Source organism: Channa argus, chromosome 5 (genome assembly GCF_033026475.1).
Source record: "Channa argus isolate prfri chromosome 5, Channa argus male v1.0, whole genome shotgun sequence".
Classification (NCBI taxonomy): domain Eukaryota; kingdom Metazoa; phylum Chordata; class Actinopteri; order Anabantiformes; family Channidae; genus Channa; species Channa argus.
In genome coordinates, this window is record NC_090201.1 from 1,180,304 (window position 1) to 1,197,662 (window position 17,359).

General features: G+C 39.8%; 1 protein-coding gene across 5 annotated transcripts in view; it reads right to left on the reverse strand.

Moving 5' to 3' along the window:
* iqsec1b (IQ motif and Sec7 domain ArfGEF 1b) overlaps window positions 1-17,359 on the reverse strand; it is a 165,968-nt gene that overhangs the window by 98,889 nt on the left and 49,720 nt on the right. The window lies entirely within an intron of this gene.

Sequence of the window (17,359 nt, forward strand, 5' to 3'; positions counted from 1 at the left end):
CTACAATATTTGAATGGAAAAGATACATTCCTTTTATCTTGTTTGACTAACCATTCACATAAAGTGGATCCCTGCGGTGATAACATAGGGGCTATTACACTTCAGCTGCATACAGACATACACGCACACCCAGAGCCCCTCAGTCTCAAAGCTTTGCATCTGCCTGGTCGATGCTGAACACGAGTATCTGCATTCCAGCTTATGGTCTGTCAGAAGATGGGTTCAACGTGTTTCTCTTCTTAAGAAGAAGAGGATCTAAGCTTCCTGTCAAGCCTGCTTTTCTAGTTGCTGCTGTGGTGTCTGACAACATCTCCATGCTGACATTTTTTTCTTGGATTTCATTCAGATATCCAAGACAGGATTACACATGTTATTGAATTAGAGTAACATGGCAATCCAATTTTTGGTTGGAGCCATGAATGGATTTGCTCTATGCCCTTGCTGTGCAAATGACTCAGTGCGCTATACAAATCTATCGCTAAATCTTTTGAATTTAGGCTGTAAAAGTAGAACAAAATGAGAGCTTAGCTGCTGGGAAAAGAAGGAGTCAGATAAAGAGAGCATGCAGCAGCACTGCAGCAGAGCAGAACTGCTCACTTTCCTTCTCTGTTTTAATTTGTAGTGAACATGGAAACCAGCTGTCAAACTGTCAGCAAGGTTTTATTTTATTTTATTTTATTTTTTTTTTTGTCTGTACTCAGAACTCAAGTGACACATCCAATTTACACATTAGATCCTCTTAAAGGCCACTGATATCCACTGATATCGATAAGCTTTATTATGAGCGATATTAGCAAATCATCTAGCATTGACACTGTTAAGGTTCGGTTTAAAAAATACATTTTGAGCAACAAGATCACAAGTATTAGTAGTGGTTTCCAACTTTAATTCTTGCCTCCCGACTCTGATGTTGCTACATACATCAGTAACGGAGCATTAAAAGGGAATAGGTATGACGTACAGAGAGAGGAACGAAGAGTTAAAGAGAGGCCACAGCTGCTTGGGCACGGCGAGCCTGCCTGGTCTGAGCTGACTTGGCTTCCATGTGGTAACAATCCCAAACAATAAAACTGCATTTTTCACTTTATTACAGTCTGCCTCACATTTTTCCCTTTTGCTCAACTATACAGTTTTCTTTTTTGGTTTCAGCTGCCTTATTGAAGGACACATCATTATATTGCTGTTTTTACTTGACTTTCTTTTTCATCTCCATCCTTGAGCTCCTAAACTGCTTTAAACACTTCTGTCTTCTGTAACCATGGCTACAACTGATCAAACATCCCAACTATGGTGATGGGGGTTTTAAATCACCCTCAGATCCAGTGCTTGAGGCATTCAGTGCAGTCTTTACATGAATTTGGAAGACAGGGGAAAATGTTTCTATTTAATGTAGAGCCCAAACATTAAAGAGAAGCTTCCTATAAAATTCAGATTGGATTGTGTTCGCGTTGCATTGCTGGGATGTGATGTGTGTTTTATACAACCCTGCAGCCCATGTGACGCACACAGTGCACTGCCCACAGGATGACATTTCAGCAAACACATGCCAACATAAAGCCCAGTCAAAAATTGATCATGTTGCCGTTTTCAAAAGGCTTCTAGGATTTGAATATTCACAGCCAGGCCACACCAGCTAATCGAGAGTTACAGAAATCAAGCATTTGTTTACATAAAAAAAATTAAAAACAAAAAGGTGGAAAACCGTTATATTGGTCTTTTTTCAGCTTACTGTATTGAAACTTACATAACAACCGACTGCAAAACTACAGTCAGTGATTAAGTCTCTTGTGCAGATCCACAAATGCTTTGGCAGAGACAAACAAGAGACTATATACGTACGAGTATGGAAACTACTTGAAGAAAACAAATAGCATGAAGATGTATTGATGCTCAAAAACAGTTTGTAATTAATATTTTACATGTACATTGTAATGACAGATAGTAGTTAATTTCGTGTTGTGTTTAAACTCCTAATAACTAAAATATATGTTGTGCTTTTCTGCTGCTGTAATTGCATAAAACTTCTATTTTGACAGATATTATGCAAATAAAGGGATGTTATTTATGCTATGACAGTTGTTTTAAATTGGTTATTATTACCAGATAAGAAAATGCTTAGAAACCACTCAGCAATGACATAATGACATTAACCACACCTACACCAGGTGTGGTTAATATTGTGTATTAAGGCCTTATGTTGGAGAATGTTCGTCCAATATTAAAACTCCGGGTGACTGGAATTGTTTTACACTTTAATATCATGAGAAAGACTTAGCTAAACACAGATCAAATACACACAAATCACATACACAAAAAGGACGTCCACTAAGGTTAAAAACGGCATGTAAATATAGCTTTCAAACTATATGATATGCCCTCGTGACGAACTTTGTATTTTTTCAGTTAGTTGTCAGAAAACATGTATCATTCCAACTGAGCAGAGATGAAAAGACGAGATGAGCTCATGAAAACATTAAAGTCAGACTTATGTGGATTTTGCTTACACCAGTATAAAAAGAAACTATGTCTTGTAGCAGCTTATGCAAAAAATCATTGGAGTATTGGGACGTCTCCAAATGGAGGCAATTATCAAATAATAACATTCATTTCAAAATCATGCATCTCCAAAATCTAATTCAATGCCTTTTTGGGCCTTATCTGTAAGATATGAATTGGCACCATTTTTTATTTGAGCCAAAGGGATTCTGTACGAGCAGACAGAAAGAATATCAGTTAAATAGAGCCTGGAGATAAATGAATATGTTTGGACAGATGGAGGAAATGGGTGTAAAGTTTGAGAGACAGAATGCCAACCGTCATTGGCCAGAAAGCAAAAGAAACATCCATTATCCACTCTATTCAGTGTGGCCTTGTTGTGGCCTGCAGCCTCATTACCATGCTGGCCTCCTCATATAATCAAACCCTGCGTATTGACAAAAACAAGAGTAAAAGCTGTCTATTACATATTGTATACAGCAGTTGTATTTGCACTGCTCCAGAAAAACCGCTGCCAAAGTCTGCCTCTGGCTACGACGGACAGCGCAGTGTTTACGTGCCAACTTCCAGAGTTTGAGAATAGGAAGAGTATCCTATCTTCATCGTAGATCTGGCTGTTCGGCATCATGTTTACTGGATGGATGAGTATAAAATGTACGAAATGATTTGTTTCTTAAGAAAACAAAGAAATTGGCCATGTTTTCTCGGGGATGCATGTGCTTTTTTTTTTTTTTTTAACAACTGGTCTGAGTTTACTCCCTTTCAGCTGGATAACGCTTCTTGCAGAAACATGGCAAAGAGGTTTTGTCTTTGTGTTGACATTTCCTAATCAAGCATCTGCGGGATTTTGCTGGACCCATGGACACCCAACATCACAACTCGTAGGACTGCTGGTGGTTTTACACTTGTGGGTGATTGGTGTAATTTAAATACAGATACCACAGTGGTTATGTGGAACGCCAGACGTCTAGCTGGACTAATGGGATTACATTACGAGGTCTACATTGACTGCTTTCTATGAAAAACTCAGATAGCTAAAAGCCTGCGCCGTATTAGCCATCATGCCTTTGATTAATGAGTGCAGCAAACATGTGATGCTGCATATTGGCAATCAGTGATTAGCTGATTACAACTGCACCAGATAATCTGACTGATGCCATGCTAGGCCACTACTCCCTTTGGCATGAACTAACCTCCAGAGTGGTGGCAGAGGCACGGATCGATATGCACTCATGCACACATAACCACACGGATTAGAATGAAACACTCAAAGAAAAATGTCATGTGGAACAGTGTGAATCTGGTGGGAACACAGATCAAGCTAATCTAAGCATCTTTAGGTGTGTGTTTATATGCTGACTGTATGTGTGAGTGTGTGAACCATCAGTCTATCAATTACACCTCACCCTGGCCACTTTTCCCCTCTCTGACAGTTTAGCAAGGCACACTTTAGTGAGATCAACACCCCTGTCCACCCAGCAATGCTACCTTAAAACACCTGCTGTTGGTGAAAGGCCTCTTGCTACAGCTACAGCCTATCAATATATAAAGCCCACGCAGCTTTTTCAATTCAATTCAATTCAACTTTATTTATATAGCGCCAATTCACAACAAAGTCATCTCAGGGCACTTTACAGAATAAAGTCAAGATTATAAAGATATATAAAGAGAACCCAACAATTCCCCCTGGAGCAAGCCATAGGCAACAGTGGAGAGGAAAAACTCCCTTTAACGGAAGAAACCTCCAGCAGAACCAGGCTCAGGGTGGACGGACATCTGCCTCGACCGGTTGGAGTGAGTGGAAAGGGGAGAGAGAAAAGAACAGAGCAACAAAAGCAACAACAAAACATCTGGCAGATTGCTAGGATCAGTAGCTTCACGCTGGAAGACACACAGCTTCAAAGCCGGGGGACACCTGCAGAAAGGGACAGAGAGAGGGGGACAGAGGAGGACAAAGACAACTACGGGAGAGAACACACAGAGTTAATGACATACAGTGGTGACAATTTTTAACAGCAATTAGAAAGATATTAGCCCTGTAGCCAAAACATTAAGCACGCTTGTTTGTTCTCCTATTCCTCTGAAATGGCAACAAAGCACATTTTTAATAAGCAGGTTTCCGTGACTGCACAAAGAATCGTGCACAGCAGACACACAGAGCCTCGTTAATATTTTCCTTTTTTTGCCCCATACTGTTGTGTGAAGACCATCATCCGCATGGTAATTCTTAAATAGCTTGGTCTGTTCACATTTTAACCATCAGGTGCCAGGTCACCTCTTTCCCGAAGACCATGCACATGGCCATAGGAAGACGCCCTGTTCTTTAACCAACTGGCTCTCCTAACTGTGCAAGAAGGAGAGTAATGTTCTTTATATGAGTCTTCCTGAGGGAGCATGGGCAAAATCCTGCTGAAATCAAGTTGAGCTGCTAGAAACCACATATGGTGAGTAAGCAAAAGTCCAAAAGAATACATAACACGCAGGGAAAGAGATTTACTTTGTACAACGTCACGGGTAAATCCCTACTCCTAGTAATCACCTTCTTTTATTGAAGCCAGGACCCAGGGTTTATACTCGCAATGGAAGTATTTTTTATTTATTTTTTTTAATCTGGTTTTGAGAGCCACAAAGGATGCTATCAAAATTCGAGACTGTTTTCTTGCCATGTGTCATGTAATGAAGTAATACACTTAAGCAAAACCACAACAGCCATGTGTGTGGCTCTCAAACAAGCAATTCAGTGGGTTGTATTAAAGGGTAGGGACTAAAGGACTGTGCGTGTAAAAGGTTGAGGCCAGCTGGGCCGAACAGAGATCTTGGACTCTTGGAAAAAAAATCTTAACCAGGGCTAATGTCAGATTTCATATTCAGAATCTTGTTCAGAGGGACAAAAAGAATTGGTTGCTTCATATTAATTCACAATGTGCTGTGATGTGTTAAATTGCTCCAGTGTCAGAAAATAACAGCCCTTCACACTGCAACACACGCCCTTGTCATCAGAGGAGGGCTCATACTGAACCCTGGTGTTTTCCATCAGCAGGTGGGATTGTTTTGTTTGTGTGTGGGAAGGCGGGGGGGTGGGGGTGGAGGGGCTGATTTAGAAGTTAAGCTTTTTCAGGTACACCCTTCCCTCCCCCTAACAAACATTCCATCAATAATTACTTTTGACGCTAAGGAGACGACAGCAACAACACTGACACGACCAAGCTTTCTCTTCACGGGGCTTCAGCATCACGCCTGCATGCTGCTGCAGCGAGCAGCAACACAAACGCACGCCACACTTTTCAGATATTTATTTGTAAGAGATGTTGAAAACCATTCATCATTTTCCTTTCACTTCATAATTATGCACCACTTGTTGTTGGCCTTTCACAAAAAATGCCAATGAATTACATTTACATTTGTGGTCATGACATGATAAAATGTGGGAAATTCCAAGGGTTATGAATAGTTTTGCCAGGCACTGTATGTAGAAGAGATGGCTGACGGTTGCTCCATGTTGTAGTCAGAATCCATAACCAATCTTTGCGATGATCTGGCTGAGGGGGTTAAGGCCTATGCAGATCGGCAGTGGGGACAGAGCATCTCCTTGGAAAACACCACGCTTGATGTTGACTTGTGCATATGGCTTGAAGTTGGCCTCTAGTGTTGTCTTCCACATCATTGAGTTGTTGGGTCATGTTGATTTAAATAAACAGTAGGCGTGGGTTGTTTTAGGCCCTGGAATGGTCCAGCTCTACATACTTGAGACCATCTCTTGGATGTCTGCCATTGTGATGGTTACTGGATCTTGTTCAGAAAGTAGTCACTGGGCTTCCTTCCCCCAAATGTTTTTCCAATATTGTTCAGTCTCCAGCTTTGGCGGGTCTGCGCACAGGTTATTATTACCCTGCCTTTCTTCATCACACCTTTCTGCAAATCCCATAGCCATGGCTAACTTCTCTGTTGCCCTAATCTTGGCCTCCAACCTTCTTCTCCATGAAGGATACTGCTTCTTAGGGCTTATGTTGATCTTATGGCCAAGCATCTCAAGGATCGTGATTACTGTGGTGTATATCAGCGATGGTTTTTCCCTTGTTTGTAGTGCTCCAGTCAAATCTTCTAGTAGGCTTTCAGAAGGTTCTGCCGGTAACCGCAGCTGAGGAGAGAGGGTTTAGCTGATCTCTGTGTCCAATAAACACAGCTCTGTTCTGCCTCAGGCTGAAAGCAATGATTAATGTATGAGAAAATTGCCAATCTCTGACTCAGGTACTGAGACACTATTTCAAATACAGGCAAAGAAGAAAATCAACAAAATTCAACATTGTCCTGAAGCATTTCTAAATGATTTTTTAGCTATTGTAATAACAAAGTAAAGGCCATGCTATTGCTAATATCAAGGGGTTCATTGGCAATATATAAGAAAAAGTGCTGTTCTACTGTGAAAATTAGAAGTCAAAACAGCAAGCTGCAGTTTCCTCACAGCTCACTGCCTTCATGCCGTCCAAGCCCATGATTTTACACCAGCATATTTTTAAATCTAATTATGTGTATGCTTGATACAGAAATGCCCTTTGTCACTGGGCTCAGAAAAGGTATCTTGAAACAAATATTATTCTCATATCTGTTGCCACCCGCACACACAGAGACACACACTTGGAAACACCATTAAGGAAATCAATAGCTAGTCAGTAAGCTGTTGGGCCATCTTCAGTGACAAACAGTTATGTCCTCAAACCTCTTCAAAGAACACAAGGAATAGCGGAGTGAGACACCCCAAAATAGGTCACAACTTCATTTTGTAGTGATGCGAACCAGTTTTTCTTTTTTGTGGGTTAAAAACTCATATGTAAAACCTCTTGATGCTTCCTTTCACATTAAAGAGAGAAGAGAGTCTTACATTCCCTCATACATTATGTTTTCAGACACATTTGATAACCATATGTTTCTCAGTTTACATACTTAGTTCCTAGTCCTTCCTTTTGATTGTTCAAGTGTATGTAGTACAGGACAGTCAAATCTACTACTAATGCATTTTCCTCCATCTATCCAAGCATCCATCAACTGTACCCGCTAATCCCGTTTAGGGTCGTAAGAGGGGGGCAGCAAGGGCACCCTGGTCTGTTTTAAGGCCAACACAGAGACACCTAGAGACATTTTTCGGAGCTCCACAATCGCAATTGACGTCCATTTTTTTAAAAACAACGAGCTCCCGAAGGAAATATGTGGTTCTTCATATTCTCCGTTGCACACAACAAGGTGTGTTGTCATTTTTATATATTATTTGACCATGTAGGTCTCATATTAAAAGGTTCATGACAATGACGGGGGTCTGGGATTTGAACCTGGGATTTGAACCTGGGACCTGAAAGTGAACTGTAATCACTCAGTTGTGTCTAATGTGTTTAAGAAACCTCTTATCCTCAGCTGTATTTACCACTGCGGCTGCTTCGTTACAGTGCAATAGTAACCAAACCAGCTCCCTCTTTGGCCATTTCTAAAGTTATCTAATTATAATTAATACTAGAGCATAACTACTTTAAAGGTGAAATTACACCGCTGTAAATTATACAACACGCATGGTGATCACATCATTTAAAAAAAAGAAAAAATATTCCGTAAATAAAAACCGGTGGCACAAAAGCTGTGTTCATGGCAATAATCTAATTTGTTGACAATAATTAGACTAATGAGTTGAAATTAACATAGTAATGATTTGTTGATGTCAGAATGCAACACGCTGTACCTTAATTAATATCTTACACTAAAACTGCTGATGTTGGCACTTGTAATTTACAAGCAGGTGTGCCATGGAAACAACTCTCCTCTTACATTGTTCATGCTTTCTGAATAGGTATAGTATTGCATGTTACAATTTTTTTTAAATTATAGTAACATGGTCATTCATAAATAACGATGTTACCATATACTTGAAATGAAATGGTTTCAAAATTGACACTGTTTAGGATCGTTCAGGATCAACTTCAGCCAATCAATGTTAAGGGAAAAGCTGCCATTGAAGCAGCAAAAAAACTAAATCTATTTAGCAGTGTGGTTAGTGAGGTTCAGAGATAGGTGTCTTTAAACAAGGCCGTGTATCTGTAAATTAACCTGCCCATCAGCTCACTGAGTAAAGCTAAAGGTTGTACATTTTACAAGCTTCATTTAGGGGAGAACGAGGAGACTGCTGTCGATGCCAACCACACTCCAACACCATCCGCCAACACCCGAGTCTCATGGACAATCTCTGGCCATCCCCCAGCAGCAGAGAAAATAACACACCACGCCTGCAGAAAAATCCAATATTTTGTTCTGTTCCAAAAGCTGTGCTGAAACTGAGCAAGTGAATGTGCCGGGATTACATTTCATCCTCTGCCATCCCAGATGGCCCCTAATCTCAAATTACAAACTTCTTCCAGGCAGTTGAAAAAATAAAAATAAAAAATCGTGGACCTCAGAGTAAATGCTTTAGACAGTTCTTTAACCCCTTCTGTATAAATAACCATTGCATGGAAAAACATATTAATGCAAAAATAAAAGATTGATTATAAAATGAATATTTGCCAATTTGAGTGGCAACCAGACTATAAAGATTAATTGCCAACTTTTTGTCTTTACACCATGTCTAATCATTGTATCATTGAATCACAGAGCAAGAACACACAACACATGTAAACAAAAAAAAAGAGCAACAAAACAGAGCAGAAGTTCACAAGAAAGTGAAAATAATCTCCTCATGCCCAGCTTTAGAGATAATAACAAAACTAAATGAGAGCAAATTTTAGTATGGAGTATTTTGCTGGTTTACTCATAGACGGAAACGGAAGTGACTTGGCAGCAACAAATTCAACGTACGTGGTCAACATATGTTGTCACCATCACCAGCTGGGCAGTTGGTAAAAGTCTAGAAAAGAACACACTGCAGCATTTGATTTCATACGGGTCTCTTGATGTGGAGCGGTTTCTGTGTCATCTGCCTGGAGCTAATGAATAGAATGCATGGGGATCGATGTCGTAGCTGCTGCTGCTGCTGGCCAGCAGTGCAGCTCACTCTTGCAAACACCCTCACATTTCTCAGTGGTGCCAAGCCCCCGGCCGTAGGAGTCTTTTTCAATGCTAAGAACTCCCAAGAGAAGCACACAAAAACTCTCTGGCAGAGTCAAATTCATGATCGATTGGGGTCCGAACATCACACAGAGAGATAGAGAGAAAGGAGGAGGATGAGAAGGCTGCAGGAGGTGGGATTTTATGCTTGATAAGCTTAACTGAAAAAAAAAAAGACGATTACTCTAATAGTGTGAAAAGGACGGATTCTATACAGCACATAAATGTACAACCAGAAGGGTCATTTCAGAGAAACGCTCAGATATAACTTCTCCACTCACTCTCATCCAACCTGAGTGGGCTTAGAGTGATGGCCTGCTGCAAACATGATGCATATCCACATCTGTGGAATCTTAGATCATTCTTCATGGCCAGTGGTCTCAACACAGCTAATGTTCCTCTAAAGTAGATCCTCCAACTGTATCCTGAAACTCTATCAACTATGGAGCAACATTGCAGTTGGGATGTAGAGTGATGCACCTGGACAAATCAGCCGGGTTGGTTACACTACAATATTCCATGTTGAAACCACATTTAACAATGTGAAACGTAAAACTTAGACAATAAAATTAATTCAGGTTCTACAGTCTCATGCTGGGAGAAAAAAAAATTCAGAAAAGGTCATCACTAAAGCATGTGCCACCACACACCATCTGCACAGCAAGGAATGAGAACTCAAGCTGGCCCTGCAGGTCTGTTTCTAGTCCAAAGTCTGCCTTAAAAGGTTGCAAAACCCTCACACAACATTGTTTCATAAATGGTCTTGATTGCCTGTTTTGACAAGTAGCAAACATCTGATGCAAATGTCAGCTAAAAGGCAGCAATTGTATTTGTTGTACCTGTGGAACTTTACGTGGTCACTGGGCATTTCACAGTAGGTCCTAGATTCACATGTACAGCACACATGTAGTGGTAATAGTACACAGGAGAATAGCAACTAATGCAAAACATGATGTGCATTTTTACATTGTTAATTGCTGTTTCAATGACAGCATCTTATTAGCAATACAAAGTTAAAGTAGAACTGACTGGAACTAAACATCTTTGCTTATTGGAGTGAATTTATTCAAATTAAGCTCAGTGCAACAAAGTGGTGATGGAATATGCACTGTGGACATATCATGTATCCTTCTGAATTTCAATCAAGATGTGGATAGGAGTTGTGTTAGGCAACAGCGTGAACAGGGAATCATAAAAATGATCAGAAAACATGTAGACTGCTCACTAAGACAGAGGAAATATACTCAAACATAGAAATAAGGGTCTGTCTATAATACGAGCACATTTTCCAGCAACTGCTTAGTTATGTCAATACAGGGCTCTGGCCTTTATTTGGGCTCTGACTTAAAAGAAAAAGAGTCGAGGGTCATGTGGCCTCTTGGCTACATCTGTTTGCACACTGACAAACAGTAAAAGGAGCCATCTGTTAGTGTCCACAGCTGAACATATTGAAGTGCTACAAAACAGGTTCAGCGGTGGAGCTGCATGCTGAAAATTCTGACACAAAGACAAACAGAGCCCTTACATTGTGTGCTAAACATTGGTGGCAAGCTGAAGCATTCGTCACATAAATAATTGTAGCTTTTATGAGTGAATCCGGCTTGAAACTGACAGTGTGGTTCCTGCTGGTGAGCACAGCCTCCCAGCAGAGCTGAGGAGTGGACCTCACATATCCACGCTCCACAGGCTGCATCCAGGGGTGTCAGCTGAGCTCACACATGCTCATGCATCCTCTCGCAGCTGATGGAAAGTTAATTAACTGCCTTTCGGAGACAGCAGGCCTGTGATAGCCCGGCCACTGGCGCAGCCCTATTACCCAGCCTTTAACAGTGATGAATTAGTGCTCCTTCCCCGCTGCATGCCTCCCATCATGGGCAGCTTTAGCCCAGGGGAAGGACTGCTAGTCTGCTCGGTCCCAGTGCGCCGTACATCCGCTAGCTTAGGAGGCTACAGTTTGGGGAGCCAGGGGAGAAATTAACAGACAAGGAGCCAATAATTGAGATAATACAAACAAAGTCATTAGCTGAAATAAAGGATGCTTGTTAGTTTCTCCAACTTTATAAGCACCAACAAAGCTGCCAGTTTTTTTTATTCTAGTGAGAATGTAGGGAGATCATGGGGATGCAGCTACAACCGAGCAATTATCTTTTATCTAACTACACCCTCTATGTTTAAGTCTGATGCAATTTAATAAATAATGGAATTAAATCAAATAACTTCAGGACAAATGGGGAGATAGCTAATTGTTTTCCCCATGTAGTGCCGATGTGCTGTGTTGAGAGAAATCACTTCAGTCCACTTTGTGGTGTCGATCAGGGTTCAGCAGGCAGAGTGCAGCTGGCTCACCTCACTTCCTAGTTTTTGGCAGGAACTGACCTGAATGCAGGGATTCATCACACACATTGTGTCTCCGCTGGCTAAGAGAAGAGAATTTTTGACTCAGAGAACTATTTGGAAAAACATTAGATTTGTGTGTAGTTGTACAAAATCCCATTACTGTACATCAATGTATGTTTGTTTGATGAAGTTGGTTTAGAGAACAAAGTGGCAAAAGCTGTGCAGCATTCACACTGTATTGGAGTAATAACTGTGTCCTACACAATTATCAAACTACTACTGCACTATAAAAAAAGTTGGGACTGTGGTGCATGAGGCAGAGAGGTCATCCATCAGTCCCTCAGTTGTTGGTTTGATACCCGGCTTCTCCAGTCACATGTCGAAGTGTCCTTGATCAAGACACTGAACCCCAACTTAGTTGCTCCTGGTGAGTGTTGGCCAGCTGCATAGCAGCTCCCCCATCAGTGTGTGAGTGTGTGTGTGATTGTGAGTGTGAATGGGTGAATAAGAAGCAGTGTAAAGTGCTTTAACAGTGCAGACCATTTATGAATGTTCTTTTATCATGAGAAGTAACAAAAGCAATCACAGTGTTTTTTAAAAAAAGTAAAATAATCCATATTACATTGGTGCAGATTGCAGCCCCCATGAAAAATTCATTCAGCTTCAACTTTCATTAATTACTGATCAGACAACAATTGTATAAGCTGAATGTGCATTAGAATAAGTTGATGAAACAAAATCTTCGTTTTACACTTTTTGACATCTGTAAACTAGGTTTTTCCATAATACGATGTGTATGCTGTTAAATCTGTATTTCATTAGACTGAAATAGAATGTTTCTATGTCTCGTCTGTTGATCAATGCACAATAGCCATGGCTATTTTGTGAACGCTGTGAACATACTTCTGATAGTAGAACAATTTAAACATTATAAAGGGTGAAAAATCTCATAATGCATTATTTTTATGGTGGCAATTTTTTGTTAGGGAAAAATTATTTTAACAAATTAGAGTGCAGACATTGGCATTCGGGGTAAAATATAAACCTCTTTTCCTATTTTTGTGATGGTAGGGAGGGTTTTTTTTTATAACATATTCTTTTCTTCTTTCAAGAGTGGCTCATTAAATGTAAGTGCTGCAAATTCTAGGCTGGTGAGTAAATTGTTATATGTTGAATGAATAGAAAATTAAGTTGCAAAAAAATTCCAGGAATTAAATAATAATTCCAATGCCACATCTTTGGACCAACTTGGTGAATGGAATCATAGTAATATTCTTAATGTGTTTTAGATATGTTAATACTTTTTTTTTTTTTTTCAGCCCCGCGGCAGCAGTGGAATGGTTTCAATTGATTTTACTGACAAAATCAGAATTGTTGGATTGACGGGAGTTAATATATACAGTTTAAAGGTGATATCGTTGGAACTTCCAACAAGCTTCCTGAGCAGCGTAAACAATGAATTATTTGAAACACTGGTGGTGTTTGATAGACTGGCTGATGAATGGTAAATGTGAAAATTAAGCTATGTTTAAAGAGAAACTGCTCGAAATCTAACGATGTGTTATCTGAGGGATGGGGATGTTCAGTAATCATTTAGCCATGAGTTTGCTTGCAAGTGAATAATGATAATTTAATTTTAGTGGTACGTTCATCCAGTGTTGGTGGTCATTATGTATTATGTAGTTTTTTTACACAATACACAGATGACAACTGAAAGTACAGAATGGAAACACAAACTACTGACAAGTGTGACGATGCATGATTTAGGAGGGGATAGATACACGAGTGAGCCAGTAGGCATGAAAAATGCCTAGACGAAATAAAGGCACAGTCTACTGAGTAGTGTGAGGATAACTTTTCTCAGACATGGTCTGCATGCTGATCTCACACACATAAACACACTGCCACTCCTCTCCCACTTCAGAGGCAAAGCAAGGAAGGCATTTGTCAAGGGTATTGTGGATTGACTAAACCAGGCGCTTGCTGTGGATCTCAGCACAAAGTAACACTAACGTGAGCTTGGGGCAAATTAATATGTAGTTGCATCACATGGACTGACATTAAGCAACTTCTGACTGACAGGGGGGGGGGGGGGGGGGGGGTTTGTTTGGGCATAGAAAAGCCTTGAAAGACAAGGGGAAAAAAAACAGCTGATTCATTTGCACTTTATTCTGATAAAGTCAGAAACTGAAGAACACGTTTTTTCACCTTGACTTTCAAGACTTTTGTAACTCACTCTGTAGGTAACATGGGCTGAAAGAGACGCAAAGTCACACTGAAAAGGTCCCTGGCATAATAACCAAAAACGTTACTCAATGTTCTGCATAGTTTCTAATTTCAGAAACAATAGCTGAGCTTCATTAGACAAATAATCCATGTACGGTAAAACATTGCTTTTATGTAAAGTTACACTGTAGGCCTATTTTTTCTTTTTTTTTTTTATTCTGCATGGTAACATTGTACATACATACATACAAGATTTTGTTCTCTATGAAGCTGATGTGAGCATGAACAAAAAGCTTCTTCTTTAAGAAGCGGACAAGGCTATGTGCTGATGTCACCAGCAGTGCAAACGGTGCGAGAGCAGAGAATGGAAGAAATCTAAGCCACCACAGGTGCCCTCTTTGTTAGATCGGTGCTTAAAGGCTACATATTTTAAATACACGGAGAAAGAGGACAGTGCCAGACGTTTGCCAGCACAAATGCAATGACAAAAAGAAAAAAGTGATATCAGATGTTTTCTGGACAGTGCAGATAGTAGAAAAAAGGAGAAGATTAACTTGAGGTTTACACAAAAACAATTTCGACAGATCACAACCTGCTTTGTGATTCACACCACAGTGGACCACAAAACTGGATCCAAAAATACAAAGGCAAAATGCAACCACATTAACATCATATGCTGACAGGCTTTAGAAGCATGTATCCCGATTAAGCTTTAATTAAAAAACAGAAAAAACAGTTTCAAAAGTGAACAGCAGGTGAAAACTAAACCCAAAAAAAAAAAAAAAAAAAAAAAAAAAAACAGACCAAAATTGTGTCTCTTTGCTGAGACAGAATATGGTTACTGAGGAGAAGCACACCTGTACATTATTCATCAGTACAGCACATCCATCAACACATGCAGAGTATAGAGATGAGTATTCCAGCTACTTTACACTCACTTAGTAGTTAGTAGTAGTGAGAGATGGGGAAAGAGAGAGAGAGGAAGAGAGAGAGTCATATACAATTTGACGTTTCTCGTTTGTTCAAATTATATTTGTAGTTGAGCTTCAAACTTCCACCTTGAACTTGGAAAACAGAACAAAATCACAGCACTGAGTAGCTCTGTGGATCTTTTGATCAAAGCACCTATATATCAACCCAGACACTGTTGACCCCGTTTTGTAAGTTGTAACTAAGGGTCAGGCTTAGGCTTTAAACTAACCCTAAGCTTAACCCTTTGTAACGTAACATTCATTTCAGTGACCAGTCCAGTGAATTGTTTTGCACTTGATTAGACAACGGCTGAATGAAATGATTCGAGGCGAGTTGAGTTTTCTTCGGTGTGCTGTTTTGAGCATACTGTGTGGAATAAATGGAAAAACTTGTTCAAATAGTGATACATCACTGTAATTACTCACAGGAAAAAAATTAAAAATAAATCTTGTAAAGCAATACAAAGAAAAAGCTTCCAGTCTGTACCTTCACTGGACGACTTAGTCACTAATTTGGATGACATAGTATCTAATTTGGAGAACTAATTAACATTAGTGCAACATTTTCCACAATTTCCATTCACTTTCATCATGGCTTTCATGGGTACATGAGCAGATACTTTGCTTATAGATCATCTTAATTTTCTTTCAGAGGACTGTGCACAAGCTACTTAATCAAAAGCATTTTCAAAAATCTCCATACAGACCAAAACCAAAACCGACACTTGTTTTGACTGATGGCTAACATTCATCTGGACATGACCCGGATTAGTCAGTGTTGACCCACTGTACTAGTGTGTTTGACTGTTTTTGGTCCTTTAGGACAATAACCATGCTCAACAACACAGATGACTATGATACAGTAAGGTAGGTATCACACTGAAGGGAACAATTGATTGTTTTAGTGTAAAATGGTTTTAAAAAATTACCAATGTTATCTTGATTTGAAGCTGCACAAAATGATTTATTATTGTAATATTTTATTTTAACAATAATTTGGTTGATTTTGGTATGTGATTTTGTTTTTTAAAGTAAAGCAGTTTTCAGAGACAACAACTTTAAAAAACATATTTATCTTAAAGCTTCAATAGAAGTTTTGAGAATCAAACTGTAGCAAGAGACTTGGAATTAGTCACATATTGTCAAAGTCTGTGGTGTCTCATACCTTTCAAATCAGCTGGTGATGCACAGGGTTTGGCCTTTTCTGATTGGTTAAAAAAGTGAGCCTCACTCAAAAACCCATCTCTGCACTGTTAAAACTGCTGTTCTGCGACTCCGTGTCATGGGAGGCTTTGACAGACCATCTCTTCACTGATATCTTTTCATCACTAAAAGTTAAATACTAGCTAGAACAGATCAATGTTGGCTTTAAAACTTGTCAGGCTGCCCCCAGGTGGTCAACAAAATCCAATTAAAACAGCTTTAATGCAAGTTCCTTCTGCTGGTGTGCTACCGCAAAACAAAGAAAAACCTCTGTGTGATCTCAAGGTTTGAATCTTCATATGAATCCTTTAATAAAAGTGAACCGAGCAGTGTAATAATGTTTAGCAAAGAGCAGGGTCACAGTGAGTCCGGACGACAGGTTTTACTCTCGCTGTTACGTTTCCTGCAGCTGACACCTTTAATCTTATATCTGCAAAATATAAAAGCCAAATAATAGTATGTTTTCTAAAGATGCCTCACTGTAAGGCGGCATATTGTTCACAGTATGATTTTACCTGCACTTATGTCTCCTTTTCCTAATGTCTCTGAGGAGTTTAAGATAATTGCGTTCATTAACCAATCTACACACCTACCTCCTATTCTACATTCCAGCTTGGCCCAAACACAATTCAGAACACAATCCCTGGACAATTGTAATTGATGTACACTTGTTCTCCGTGTTCTTTTGTAAATATGTCCTAATAAAGTGGAGCAGCTCAAGACCTCACTGTAATCACAAGTGTTTAACACTCATTCTTTGTACTCTCATCGTCTCTACGGCTAATTAGAATCTATAAACATGGTGACTAAACACAAGTGACTAAAGTCTCATTAGCGATTCTCCCTTCACCAAATGCAAAAAGCCTCCGATGAGGTTTCCGTATCTCTTCCCCCTCTCACAAACTTGCCTTTAGAATTGCTCTCAAGCTCTTTGCTGGATACTAGATAGATACAGCGAGCGCTGGCGTCAAGAATAAAAATGCTTTGAAATTGCCATGAAGCTTTTGAAGCCTGTGTCCCACTGCTCAATGCTCTCAGGGTTT